Here is a 12,237-nt window from a genome sequence, read left to right on the forward strand (position 1 = left end):
ACCCAAAAATGTCAAAAAGTGGTGTGTTTTATGAAAATCAACGTTTTTGCCTATTTTGGACAAGGAGTCCTTTAAAATTTCTCCTCCAAATACACTTGCAGTGGGATTTTGAGGTGTCTCTCTAATCGCGGCATAGATCGATTGGATTGATGTAGAAGGGCTTCTATTCTGATTCTTATTCAAAGCTCCTATTTGGACTCTAGGCTACTATTGATTACAGTTGATAAGGTTCCACTATTGTTGTTGATTTGCCATTGGAAGAACTATTTGGGGCCATTGCTGTTGTGATCGAGCCATCATGCAAAGCGCCCTCTACAACCATTGTTGGGTTGGAGCAACACATTTGGGTACTATAGGCATCTATGGGTAGGGATAGAGTATATTCCTAGGGACTAAGTTAGGTGGGTAGGCTGCTCCTAGCATTGAGGGAGATAGGACAACTCGTCCTTGATTCATGGCCAATCTTGCCTCTACTTTATCATATAGTATTGTGCCTTCCATTGCAATCTACAAATTTACTGACCTTCTTAGTTCTATAAACTTTTGAACTTCTAGTTGTAGTTCTCTAAGGAAGATCCCCTTTTGATTTCCATCATTCAGATTATGGTTGGGCTATCTCTTTGGTATAGACTCCATCCTTGAGACATAAGCTTCAAATTTTTCTCCAAAAATTTGACTTAGATTTATGAATTCTTCTCACATCCTCTCTCTAAAACCTTCATGCTTGAACTTGATGAGGAAAGCTTGTTTCAGATCATCCCATGTGCCAAAAGTACATGCTACTTGTCTCTCATACCATTGAAACCTCACACCCATGAAAGTGGTTGAAAATATCGCTCGCCAATGCTCTAGGACCCTAGCATTGTTAGCTACATATGCTTCCATAAACTTTACTACATGAAGATCATGGTCTTCATTGTAGTCTCTCTTAAAAATTAGTATAGCGAGACAACATTCACTAGCCTATCATCAACATTTCCAATACATATTAGTTAGGAAGGGGACCTTGATTCATTTGTGCCATCAAGACTTCTGTAAAGATTGATGTATTGAAATCAAAGGATTCTTCTCCCACTTTGTCATTCTCCGATCTGACTTTGATTTTTGCCTTCTCACATACCTCTAGAGATGCTTCGATGCTTGTCTCCTTATTGTCTTATTCATAAGAGACTTAGCTCCACCTAGCTTTTCAGTGCTCCACAAAAGGAAATAGAGGTTTCCTGCTTACTTTAGTCTTTAGAGAACTGTCTTGCCAATATTTATTCTACTTTGTCTTTCTCATAGTCTCTAAATTCAGCCTTCATGCCACTATAGAGGGGTAGGATTTTGGTTCTGAAGGTCTCAAAGTTCATTTGTATGAGGATAGCCATGGTTCCATCATTCTAAAAATACCAACTTCTCAAGGTTTCAATAGTGCATGTTATGAAGAAGACATGAACCACCAGCTTTTAATGGATTGCCAATCAAACATATAGAAGGCTATCAGTGCTAGCAAGCATCCCATGTATCCTATTGTTATGCATCTATGGATAGATTCTAGCTTTTCTCCTTCATATGACGATGGACTTCCATTGTCCAAGCCTGCTAAAGCTTCTTCACAATCTCCCACTTGAAGTTATCTAGCAAGTCTTAAATAAAGGCCAAATAATCCATGGATGATCATTGTTCTTACTTCTATTCTTTTAGTTTTTTTCCAAACAATTGGCTACAATAATATACGTTTTTGTGGCTTTAGACGACATTGGGAACAATCCATCATAGAAGGCTTGCATCAAGATGCCATTTTTTTTCTCTATTGAGGGATGAATTTCTTATAGAAGGTGGCCTTGGAAATGATTTTTTTCAATTATTTGGGATAGAAGGAATTCTACAATCATGCATTGATTTCTTCTCCTTTCAATAGTGATGTTTCTTCCATTCTCAATCCCTATTGGTGCTTATTGATGGTAGTTTTCCTCAATTGCGCACCAAAACATGAAGCTCCCAAGAAAAACCACAAATATAGAAAAAGAAATGCAAAAAAAAACTATATTGTCTCATTCTCTTTATAGCACCATAGAAAAAAAACAATAGGAACAACAACAATGTCTTCATGTGGTATCATCATACATAGTAACTCCTGTGGATTTATCTTCAATAGAACATCGTAAAGTCTTCAGAGAAATGAGAAAATAAGGGAATGAAAACAAATTAACTCTCATAATTGAATGAAAATCATAACATAAATTCATATTAGAGCTTTTATGAATGTATCAATGTCTTTTGTTCTCATAATCTCTCTCGTATACAATATTTCAATCTTTGAATTGGCTATCTCTCACTCAATATCTCTCACACACATACCCTCTATTCATTATACAATAGAATACAATAGAATGAATGCCCAAAATCCTCCTTTGTTCGTGGACACACCCTCCAAGATGTATAGCAGATCCGAAGGGTCATTAGAGCCACTACAATGCCCTTCATAGCTCATCAGTGAGATTTTCACTCCTAGTCTTTAGCTTTAGTCTTTAATCGCTAGTTATTCCACTAAAATCAGCTACAAAGAGCTTATGTTCTTCTCTTTACATAGTAGAAACATCTCTAACATAAGAACCCATCTAATAAAACACACATAGAAGCATATAGACCATTTATAGAGAAATATAGCAACTCACACAAGCTAATAGAAAGTCAACACAACTCAATAAAACCCAATAATTCAAACCAAAACCACTTCATCTTATAAAAAAACATCAAAATATCTTCAATTATAGCCCAACATATCCATTCACAACCATAAAGCTTGAACAAAACAAAAACATGATCTTATAGAGGCAAACAAAATTGGAGTCATACATTCTAGCAGCAAGTGCCTCCAAGGCACAAGAGAAATTAAGGTGGACTCGATCATCTCTAAGCTTGAAGATAGCTCTATCATAAGCAAGGGCTGCTTCTTCAGCAAGGTCAAAAGTGCAAGAATATTTTATGCCTTATAAGGAAGGTAAAACAGATTCTCAAAGCTTTTGACAGTGCTGAAAAGGATATTGAGAAGCATGAAGCACAATTGTGTGTTCTTGATCAAGATTGCAATCAACTCGATTATAGTAAACTCGTGCAGGCTATATGCTTAGAGCACAACATGAACTTGATCTTTGTTTCCAAGTTACAAAAAGCTTGGTGAATGCGAAGGGTTGTGCAAGATTGATTCCGATGGGAAGGCTTGAAAGGTTGCTGGTTACTCTTGTGTTGTTGTCAAGGATTTTGGTCAAGAAATAGAAAAAGTTCTTTTGAACACTTAGGTTTTCTAGACCTGAGCTTCCTGAAGGACTATATCTCAACTACCATGATGCTTTTCAAGGTCAAGCTTCTATTAGGCATGTATGCACCTGAATTTTCCATATGTTTTCGAATTGCCTATTTGTAGAGCGAGAACTCTTGCTCTTGGGCAAGCAGCTTATGCCTTTTGAGTGATGAGTGGCATCAAACATTTGTTTCTTCCACTGTGTCAAGGTAAATTTATCAACTACACAAACCTCAAATTCTACTAGTTGATTCTAACTAAGAACTTTCTTTACTTACTTGATTGCATCTGGATTTTGTCAAGATTATGGGAGAGAAGGAAGGAGTCTCGCTTGAAGCTTTCTTGCTTGCACAATGGGGGAAGACACACAAGGGTGGAGGCTGAAAACAGTTTTCCTCTTCTTAGTTGTGTAAGCCAAAAGAACTCAAGTACAAAGAAATAGAAGAACCCTATATATGGGTCTCAAACCAAACTCAACTAACTAAGGTGGCATACTAACTGAGCCACGAACTAGAGTAGATAAGGATAGCTATCATGTAGCTATTATTCATGGGCGGTGTACCAACCGCGTCTGCAACTGACAAGTCGGTGACATAAATATACAACGGTCACCCTGGCGTATCACGAGTGGAGCTCGATATCTCAACACTCCCCCTCGAGCTCAATCCCAATTCCTGCACACCAAGCAGGTCTCTGAACTTGCGCAGCTTCTCTGCGCCCAATGCCTTCGTGAATATGTCAGCTACCTGATCCTCTGTGCTGACATAAACTAGATCAATAAGACCTAGTAAAACCCTCTCTCGCACATAGTGATAATGCACCTCAATGTGCTTTGTTCTAGCATGATAGACTGGGTTATTTGCCAAGTGTATACTACTCATGTTGTCACAATAAATGACAACTGGCCCATCTGTAGACTGATGCATATCATAAAGTAGCTTATGCAACCAAGCTACCTCACATGCAGCCATTGCTGCACCCCTGTACTCAGCCTCTGTGCTCGACAAGGCAACTGTAGGCTGTTTCTTGCTGCTCCAAGTGACTGCAGCACTCCCAAAAGAGAATACATATCCACTGGTAGATCGTCTATCAGAAATACTACCAGCCCAATCAGCATCAGTGTATCCATGCAACTGTATCTGAACCCCAGTCTCATAAAATAGTCCATACTGCAATGTGGACTTCACATACCTAAGTATGCGTCTAGCCGCATCCAAATGTGGTTTCCTTGGAGCCTGCATAAACTGACTTACCAATCCAACAGCATAGCTCAAATCTGGCCTGGTAATAGTCATATAAATCAAACTTCCTACTATGCGTCTGTACATAGTAGGGTCTTCTAGAAGCTCACCTGCATCTGTGCTCAGCTTCACATTTTGCTCCAAAGGAACTGAAATAGGCTTACAGCCTGTCATCCCATATTTGGACAGCATGTCCAATCCATACTGCCTCTGCAAGAGCTGTATCCCACTTGGTGATCTAATCACCTCAATGCCCAAGAAATAACGCAGCTCTCCCAAATCCTTCATCTCAAACTTCTGCTTCAATAGCATTTTCACATGAAGGATATCTTCATCACTGTCACCTGTCATAATCAAATCATCAACATAAATGACAAGCAGCATAATACCTTTCTCTGTTTTTCTCACATAAAGTGAGAAATCTGCCTTGGAAATCTGAAAGCCAATAGTGACAAGATACTGTCCTATCTTGTCAGACCATGCTCTAGGTGCTTGCTTCAAGCCATACAAGGCTTTCTTCAACCTGCAAACAAACTCAGGATGAACAGCATGCACATAACCTGGTGGCTGCTCCATATAGACCTCTTCTTGCAAATCACCATGCAAGAAGGCATTCTTTACATCCATCTGATGTAAAGACCATCCCTTTGATGCAGCCATAGCAATGACTGCTCTTACGGTTGCCATCCTTGCAACCGGACTAAATGTTTCTTCATAGTCAATGCCATATGTTTGTGCATACCCCTTGACTACTAATCTTGCCTTGTATCTGTTCACAGAACCATCAGCATTGTGCTTCACCTTATAAACCCACTTACAGCCAATTGCATTCTTACCTTTAGGCAAAGGTACTAACTCCCATGTAGCATTTGCTTCCAAGGCATCCATTTCTTCATCCATGGCTTTCTCCCATTTTTCTTTTCCCATGGCTTGCTCAAAAGATGTGGGTTCTGGTTCCTGTATCACTTTGACCATATATGCATAGTGAATGGCTGTAAATCCATCATATTTCAGCCTATCCACAGGATACCTAGCTCTTGTAGACCTGCGCAAAGTAGGTTCACTCCCAGGTGCTCTCAAAACATCCCTGGTCTTCCTTACTCCAGGTGTAACAATAGAAGGAATACCCAACTCATCATCAATGCTCTGTTCTGAGCCACTGGATTCACCATCCACATAAGAGTGACCTGCATTCACATCAAACATGGGCTGATCAACCTTCTCTTTTCCTTTTCGTGATACCTGCATACCACTATCTGCATTGCTTTGAGAAGATTCTCCTGATCTCAATCTGCCTGTCCATGGCGAAGAATGTGAACCACTGCTAGAGGACGCTCCAGGTCCACTAATATTTTGTGACTGCTGCTGTGAATTCTGTGTAGCATTACCATTTTGTGCATCTTCATCATCAATCACATTTACTGGTTTATACCAGCTACTCATCTCATCAAAAACAACATCTCTGCTCACTGTAAACTTACGAGTAGAAGGGTTATAGCATCTATACCCTTTTTGCTGCAGAGAGTAACCAATAAAGATGCACTTCTCAGCTTTTGGATCCAACTTGGATCTCAGCTCATCTGGCACATGTACATAGGCAATGCAACCAAAAATTTTCAAATGAGAAATATCTGGTTTCCTACCAGTATACCTCTCCTCTGGAGTCATTCCATGTATTGCTGCAGTGGGAGTCCTGTTCATTATGTAGACTGCTGTAGCAACTGCTTCAGCCCAATAAAAATCTGGCAAGTCTTTTTCATTGAGCATGGCACGAGATACCTCTCCAATATGCCTGTTTTTCCTTTCTGCAATTCCATTTTGTTGTGGGGTATAACTGCATGAATATTGCTGCTTTATGCCATGCTCCTGCAAGAACTTTGCAAACTCATTTGAGAGGTACTCTCCCCCTCCATCTGACCTTAGGCATTTTATCTGCAAGCCTGTTTCTTTTTCAACCATAGCTTTAAGAGTTTTGAAATGCCCAAAAACTTCACTTTTCTTTTTCATAAAATACACCCAAACTTTTCTGCTATAGTCATCAATAAAACTGACAAAATAATGACAGCCTCCAAGAGATGCAGCTTTAGTTGTCCACACATCAGAGTGAATTAATTCCAATGGCTTCTCACTCTCTTGAACATGTCTAGGAAATGGTTTCCTTGCCTGTTTTCCAAACTGACAGGCTTCACATACCTTATGCATTTCTGCAACCTTGAATTTTTGGCAATCCTGCAACAATATTTTGGGCCTGCATTGATTTAAGTCGCTGTACATTAACATGACCAATGCGTTTATGCCAGATATCAATATCTGCAACTACACCGGTCCCATGTGCAAACATTGCTGCACTCAATTCAGACATGTCTGCATCCAATGTAAACATTCTGCCCTTCTTCTTTCCTTTTGCTATCAAGCGACCTTTATTTTTCATATCCTCAACAAAGCATCCATGAGGATTAAATCTGACCTGCAAGCCCTGTTCAACCATTTGACCAACTGAAACCAGATTCTTGGTAATATTCGGGACATGAAATACATCGGACAGGTATTTCTTTTTCCCACCCTGCATAGACAAGGGAATTTTTCCAATCTGCACAATAGGATGTGCAGTATCATCACCAGTCTCCACAAATCCTGGTTTTTCCATTTTCCTTGCATCCTCCATCCATTCTGCATGACCTGTCATGTGGTTTGATGCACCTGAGTCAACATACCATACATCATTGCTTTCTTCTGCACTTGTCATAGAATTGTTCATGTGCTGCACCATGAACAAATGCTCATTTCTGTCATCACCCTGTCTACTAGAAGATGCATAATTCCCTTGTTGCAGTTTTCCATTCATGATGTCATTCTGCTTTTTATAGCAGTCTTTAGCCATATGACCCATTTTACCACAGTAGTAGCATTCAACATTACTGTTTGCATTTTGGCCTCTTTGCCATCCACCACGACCTCTTTGGCTCCCCCTGCCTCTAGAGTTACCACGTCCTCCTCCATAGGACTGGTTTTCTTGAGTTTGCTGCATATTCTGATTTCTGCCACGGCCTCCAAATCGGCCTCCTCTACCTCTGCCTCTACCTCTTCCAGCATTTGAGTAGAAGACAGCTTCTTTTGAAGTTCCTCCTGAAGAAGATGCACCACCATTTCTCTGTTCCTCAGAAATTAGAAGAGCAATCAACTCCTCAAAATCAGGAAATCTTTCACGAACTGAAATGGATGTCCGAAACTGTGCATAATCCTTTCCTAGACCATTCAAGGTCACGGAAACTAAATCATCATCTTCCACTGGCGACCCAATGGAAGCAAGTGCATCTGCAATCTTCTTCACCTTCATGTGGTAGTCGTTGATGCTCATACTTTCTCTTTGCACATTATGCAACTCTTGCTTGAGCTGCATTTTCCTGGCTTGCGTATTTGTGCTATACATTTTTGACAAAGTATCCCATGCCTCCTTTGGCGTACTTGCATCCTGAATATGCACAATCATAGAGTCTGAAATACTGATAGACAGCCAATACATAACTTTCCTGGCTCTCTCATGCCATGTTTTAAATGCCTGCATTTGTTGTTGATTGGGAACATCAGGAAGAACTGGTTCTTCTTCATTTCCTGCAACAAATTCCCAATATCCTTTTCCCATAAGGAAATTCGTCATTCTAAACTTCCATGCCTGGAAGTTGTTCTTGTCAAGCTTTTCAGTGACAATCTGTGAAAGAGAATCAGACGCCATTACAGAATACTGCAAGAAATTCTGTCACTGCAAAAAACACAGCTTCACCCTCACAAGGGCAAATCTGCAAAACTGGCGAAAGTGGTATTTGACCACACAGTCACTTCCTAGTGACGATTTTGCATAAACAGGAACCAAGGATGATTCTGAAACTCCCAATGTCTCTGCGCACAAGCATACGATGCAATTTCTACAGTAACTTTTCACCGACCTGTAGAACAGTGGTCGCACAGCATGAAACTGAGCCTTTTCTTGAGTGCGTGCAGAAAACTTCCGTCTGCAAAACAGGCCCCGAAATGGCCTCAAATCAAAAAAACAAGGTCGCCGAGGGCTAAAGCCCTCACCCGCAGCATATACTGCCCTCTTGCTTCACCGCGAAGGGCGTCTCAACCTGAGACAATGCACTCCTGCAATTTCCGGCTATGCTACCTGCAGAGATCTGCTCCCAAAAAGGAAATGAAAGCAACACTGCTCCTCTTACCAGACCACCGCGAGCTTGGCTTGCTTTTTTTTGAGCTCCTTACCACGAACAAGGCTCTGATACCATGTCAAGATTATGGGAGAGAAGGAAGGAGTCTCGCTTGAAGCTTTCTTGCTTGCACAATGGGGGAAGACACACAAGGGTGGAGGCTGAAAACAGTTTTCCTCTTCTTAGTTGCGTAAGCCAAAAGAACTCAAGTACAAAGAAATAGAAGAACCCTATATATGGGTCTCAAACCAAACTCAACTAACTAAGGTGGCATACTAACTGAGCCACGAACTAGAGTAGATAAGGATAGCTATCATGTAGCTATTATTCATGGGCGGTGTACCAACCGCGTCTGCAACTGACAAGTCGGTGACATAAATATACAACGGTCACCCTGGCGTATCACGAGTGGAGCTCGATATCTCAACAGATTTTAGTAGCGATTAAATTCTCACATACTACAATAATTTCTCAAAACCTGTGATACTTGAGATGATGGATCATTAGCCAAGCTCTATATGTGCTCCTACTTTGTTTTCGAATGACTACTACCTTAGAGTTCATCAAGCACTTTGCCTTCTTTAGAACTACACCTAGCTTGATCTTGGAGACACATTGTAGAGAAGCTTCTTGAAAGCAATTAAGCATTGTAGATTTTTTCTCAGACATCTGATGGTGAACCTTGATTCTTAGCTCAATGGTTCTTCAAGGCCCAAGACACAACAATTGGTGAAGATGAAGGAAGTAAACATGATAATAAAATGATTTTTTTGGTTCAAAGATTATGATTGTGGTTGCACATTTGGAAGGACTTGTGATTATATATGTTGCCTTTGCCTAATAGTGAACACACGGAGTTGCAACGATTGCCATCTTGGAAATAGCCTTTGGGGTGAAATGCTAAAGCTAAAGATACATGTTCCACCCTTGTAATAGCCTTCATTAGTCCATATTGTGATTTCATAGTTCAACAAGCCATCCTTCACATTTGGAAAAGAGATGGATGTTATCTTGGCCATATTCAGCCCACTAATATCTTTTTGAACTTTGAGTTTCGTAGCACTTTGCTTCTTCAAAGGAGCTCCTCCATTAGCACTTTTTTGCACATTGAGAGATGGATCTGAAACTAGGTGGGTAACTCATAGGCCATTGATTCATGCTTCTCCAACCTAAGAAAATCATCCATGAGATTACAACTTGAGGATTCCAGCATGCAAGCTATAAGAAAGTAAGGAAACTGGAAGATATCATGCCTTTCTCTCATAGTTGTGATGTCCCTGAAGTGACTTGAGTTTATTATTATCTTATTGACATATCTAAGAATGGATTTGTGAGCATCCTTATGGACAATGGTGGAACTAAGGATGCACCTTTCGTAGTCAATCTTTTGCATCAATTTCTTGAGAAATCAAATACCACACAAGAAATTCATAAACTACTTGTAAATGTTTCCACGAAGGGTCCACTGTAGGATCTTCCTCTTCCATGTCAAAGGGATTGGCACTTGCAACATCATGCAGTGGAACAAGCAATGAACTAAACAAATTAAGGGATATCATTCTGAATCTGTCCTCAATAGCTTCATTGAATTTTCTTGTTCTTGATGCCATTTAATATCCTTCTCCCTTATTCCTCAATAGAGCAAATCTTTTTGAGCTTGCACATCCCTCAAAGCAAGTAGGTGGCATAAGAGAGGAACTAAGACTTGAAGAAGGTATATGTCTTAGCTTTAGTGAGGAAGCCTGGAAGCAAGAGCAAGACATCTTGAGGTGAACTTAAATCAAGAGCATGGGTGAGACAATTAAAACCTTTATAATCAGGTTGTTTTTAGGAGCTATTGAATGGTCTACTTTATGCTACTACCAAAACTCACTACTCTTTGTTTAGCTGAGTTGCCTGTCTTTCTTCAAGCATACTTTCACATAAATTAGATTATTTTGAAATATGCAAATGAGTCCTTGTTGTGTTACCACTCACCTTTTGGGTTAGAAGGGATTCACTTTTAAGACAATTTCTGGTGTTGCTTCCCCACGAATCAATGTGTGTGTCAGTTCAAGCTCTATGGTTCCTTGATTGATATGGCCAATGCCTTACTGCATGCAGAAAAAGCACTAAATGAAACAATGACTGTAGTTATGGATGAATTGAATGCAATAGTGATTCCAAGACTAAATAGTGATAGCAATTGTGAGGCTTGATTACATTGCAGGCATTAAATGCAACATTATACACTAAATGCAATAGCAAATACAGAGGTGGGTGCAATGGACATAATAGTGATTCCAACATTATATAATGGAGACACCTACATTGTTATACACAGTGAAGGAAATCGTGTTTGTGGAAGATTCAAGGCTTACAACACTAAAAATTGCAAAAATTGAAGCAAGTTGTCATGCATTATTTGAGAGGTTAATTAGGCAAGCTTTCATGACTCAAGTGTAAGAATCAAAAGGAAGAACATGAAAACATTGAAGCAAGTTGTCATGAGTATCTAAGAGGTCCATGGACATTGAGCAACAGTCAGCAACCCCTAGATAAACTCAATCATGGCTCATAGCTCTAGCTCCTTTTCTCACTCTTGGCATCCCCACATAAATGCATTGAATGCTACTCTATGGCAACAAGAAACTATCAAGGCTAAAAGACAAAATTGACTAATTGAGAGACACAGTAAATTAATGTTTAAGATGGACCCATTGATCTCAACCATCTCAACCACCAACACTTAAGCTAAGGCAATCAATGATAAACTTGTATCCTTGACAACTCAAATTACACAAAATGCCTACGATTAAAAGGATGGATCAACATGATCAAGAGCAACAATATGGGCATTCCCATGGGAGTTATGAATACCATGACCATTATTGGTATGGGTCCAATGAGCAAAGGCAACACAACATGTGCATACTTATGGCCAACATGGATATGATGATTGTGCATATTATGAGTAGTAGCATGCATCTAACGACTATGTGCATTCTAATGAGCTACATTATGGTTATGGGCATGGATAGCCATCTAGGCAATCTTATGTACATGGGCAACATCATGCAAATGCATATGAGTATGTACATGGGGAGCAACATCACTATCAAAACGATGGAATAATCCATATGATCCACACTATTATGGACATGAGTAGATATAGCAATGGAATGATCGATATCATTAGCCACTTGATCATTACTCTATGAGTAGTATGAGCATCCTTGTGAGCAATGTGATGCTCCTCATGAACAATGCCATGATGAGAGCATCTCAATGTAGCTTCATGAGAAGGAGACCCTTTAGTTGTCCAATGATCTTGACTTTGAATGCTTGGAAGTAGCCAAGAATGTGGGGATCATGGACATGTTGTACCTAAGGGTCGATGTAATAAATGTAGTGGTGATTGTAGTCTCATCTGCTCTAGCCATACATAGCATGGAAGTTCCTTATGAGTTTATGGAAGAACTAGTGCATGCTACCATGTTGGTCATCGAGGATCTTGTGCCACAATTAG

The sequence above is a fragment of the Lygodium microphyllum genome, chromosome 22 (genome assembly GCF_053477565.2).
Source record: "Lygodium microphyllum isolate KBCC chromosome 22, Lygodium_microphyllum_v1.1.10, whole genome shotgun sequence".
Classification (NCBI taxonomy): Eukaryota; Viridiplantae; Streptophyta; class Polypodiopsida; order Schizaeales; family Lygodiaceae; genus Lygodium; species Lygodium microphyllum.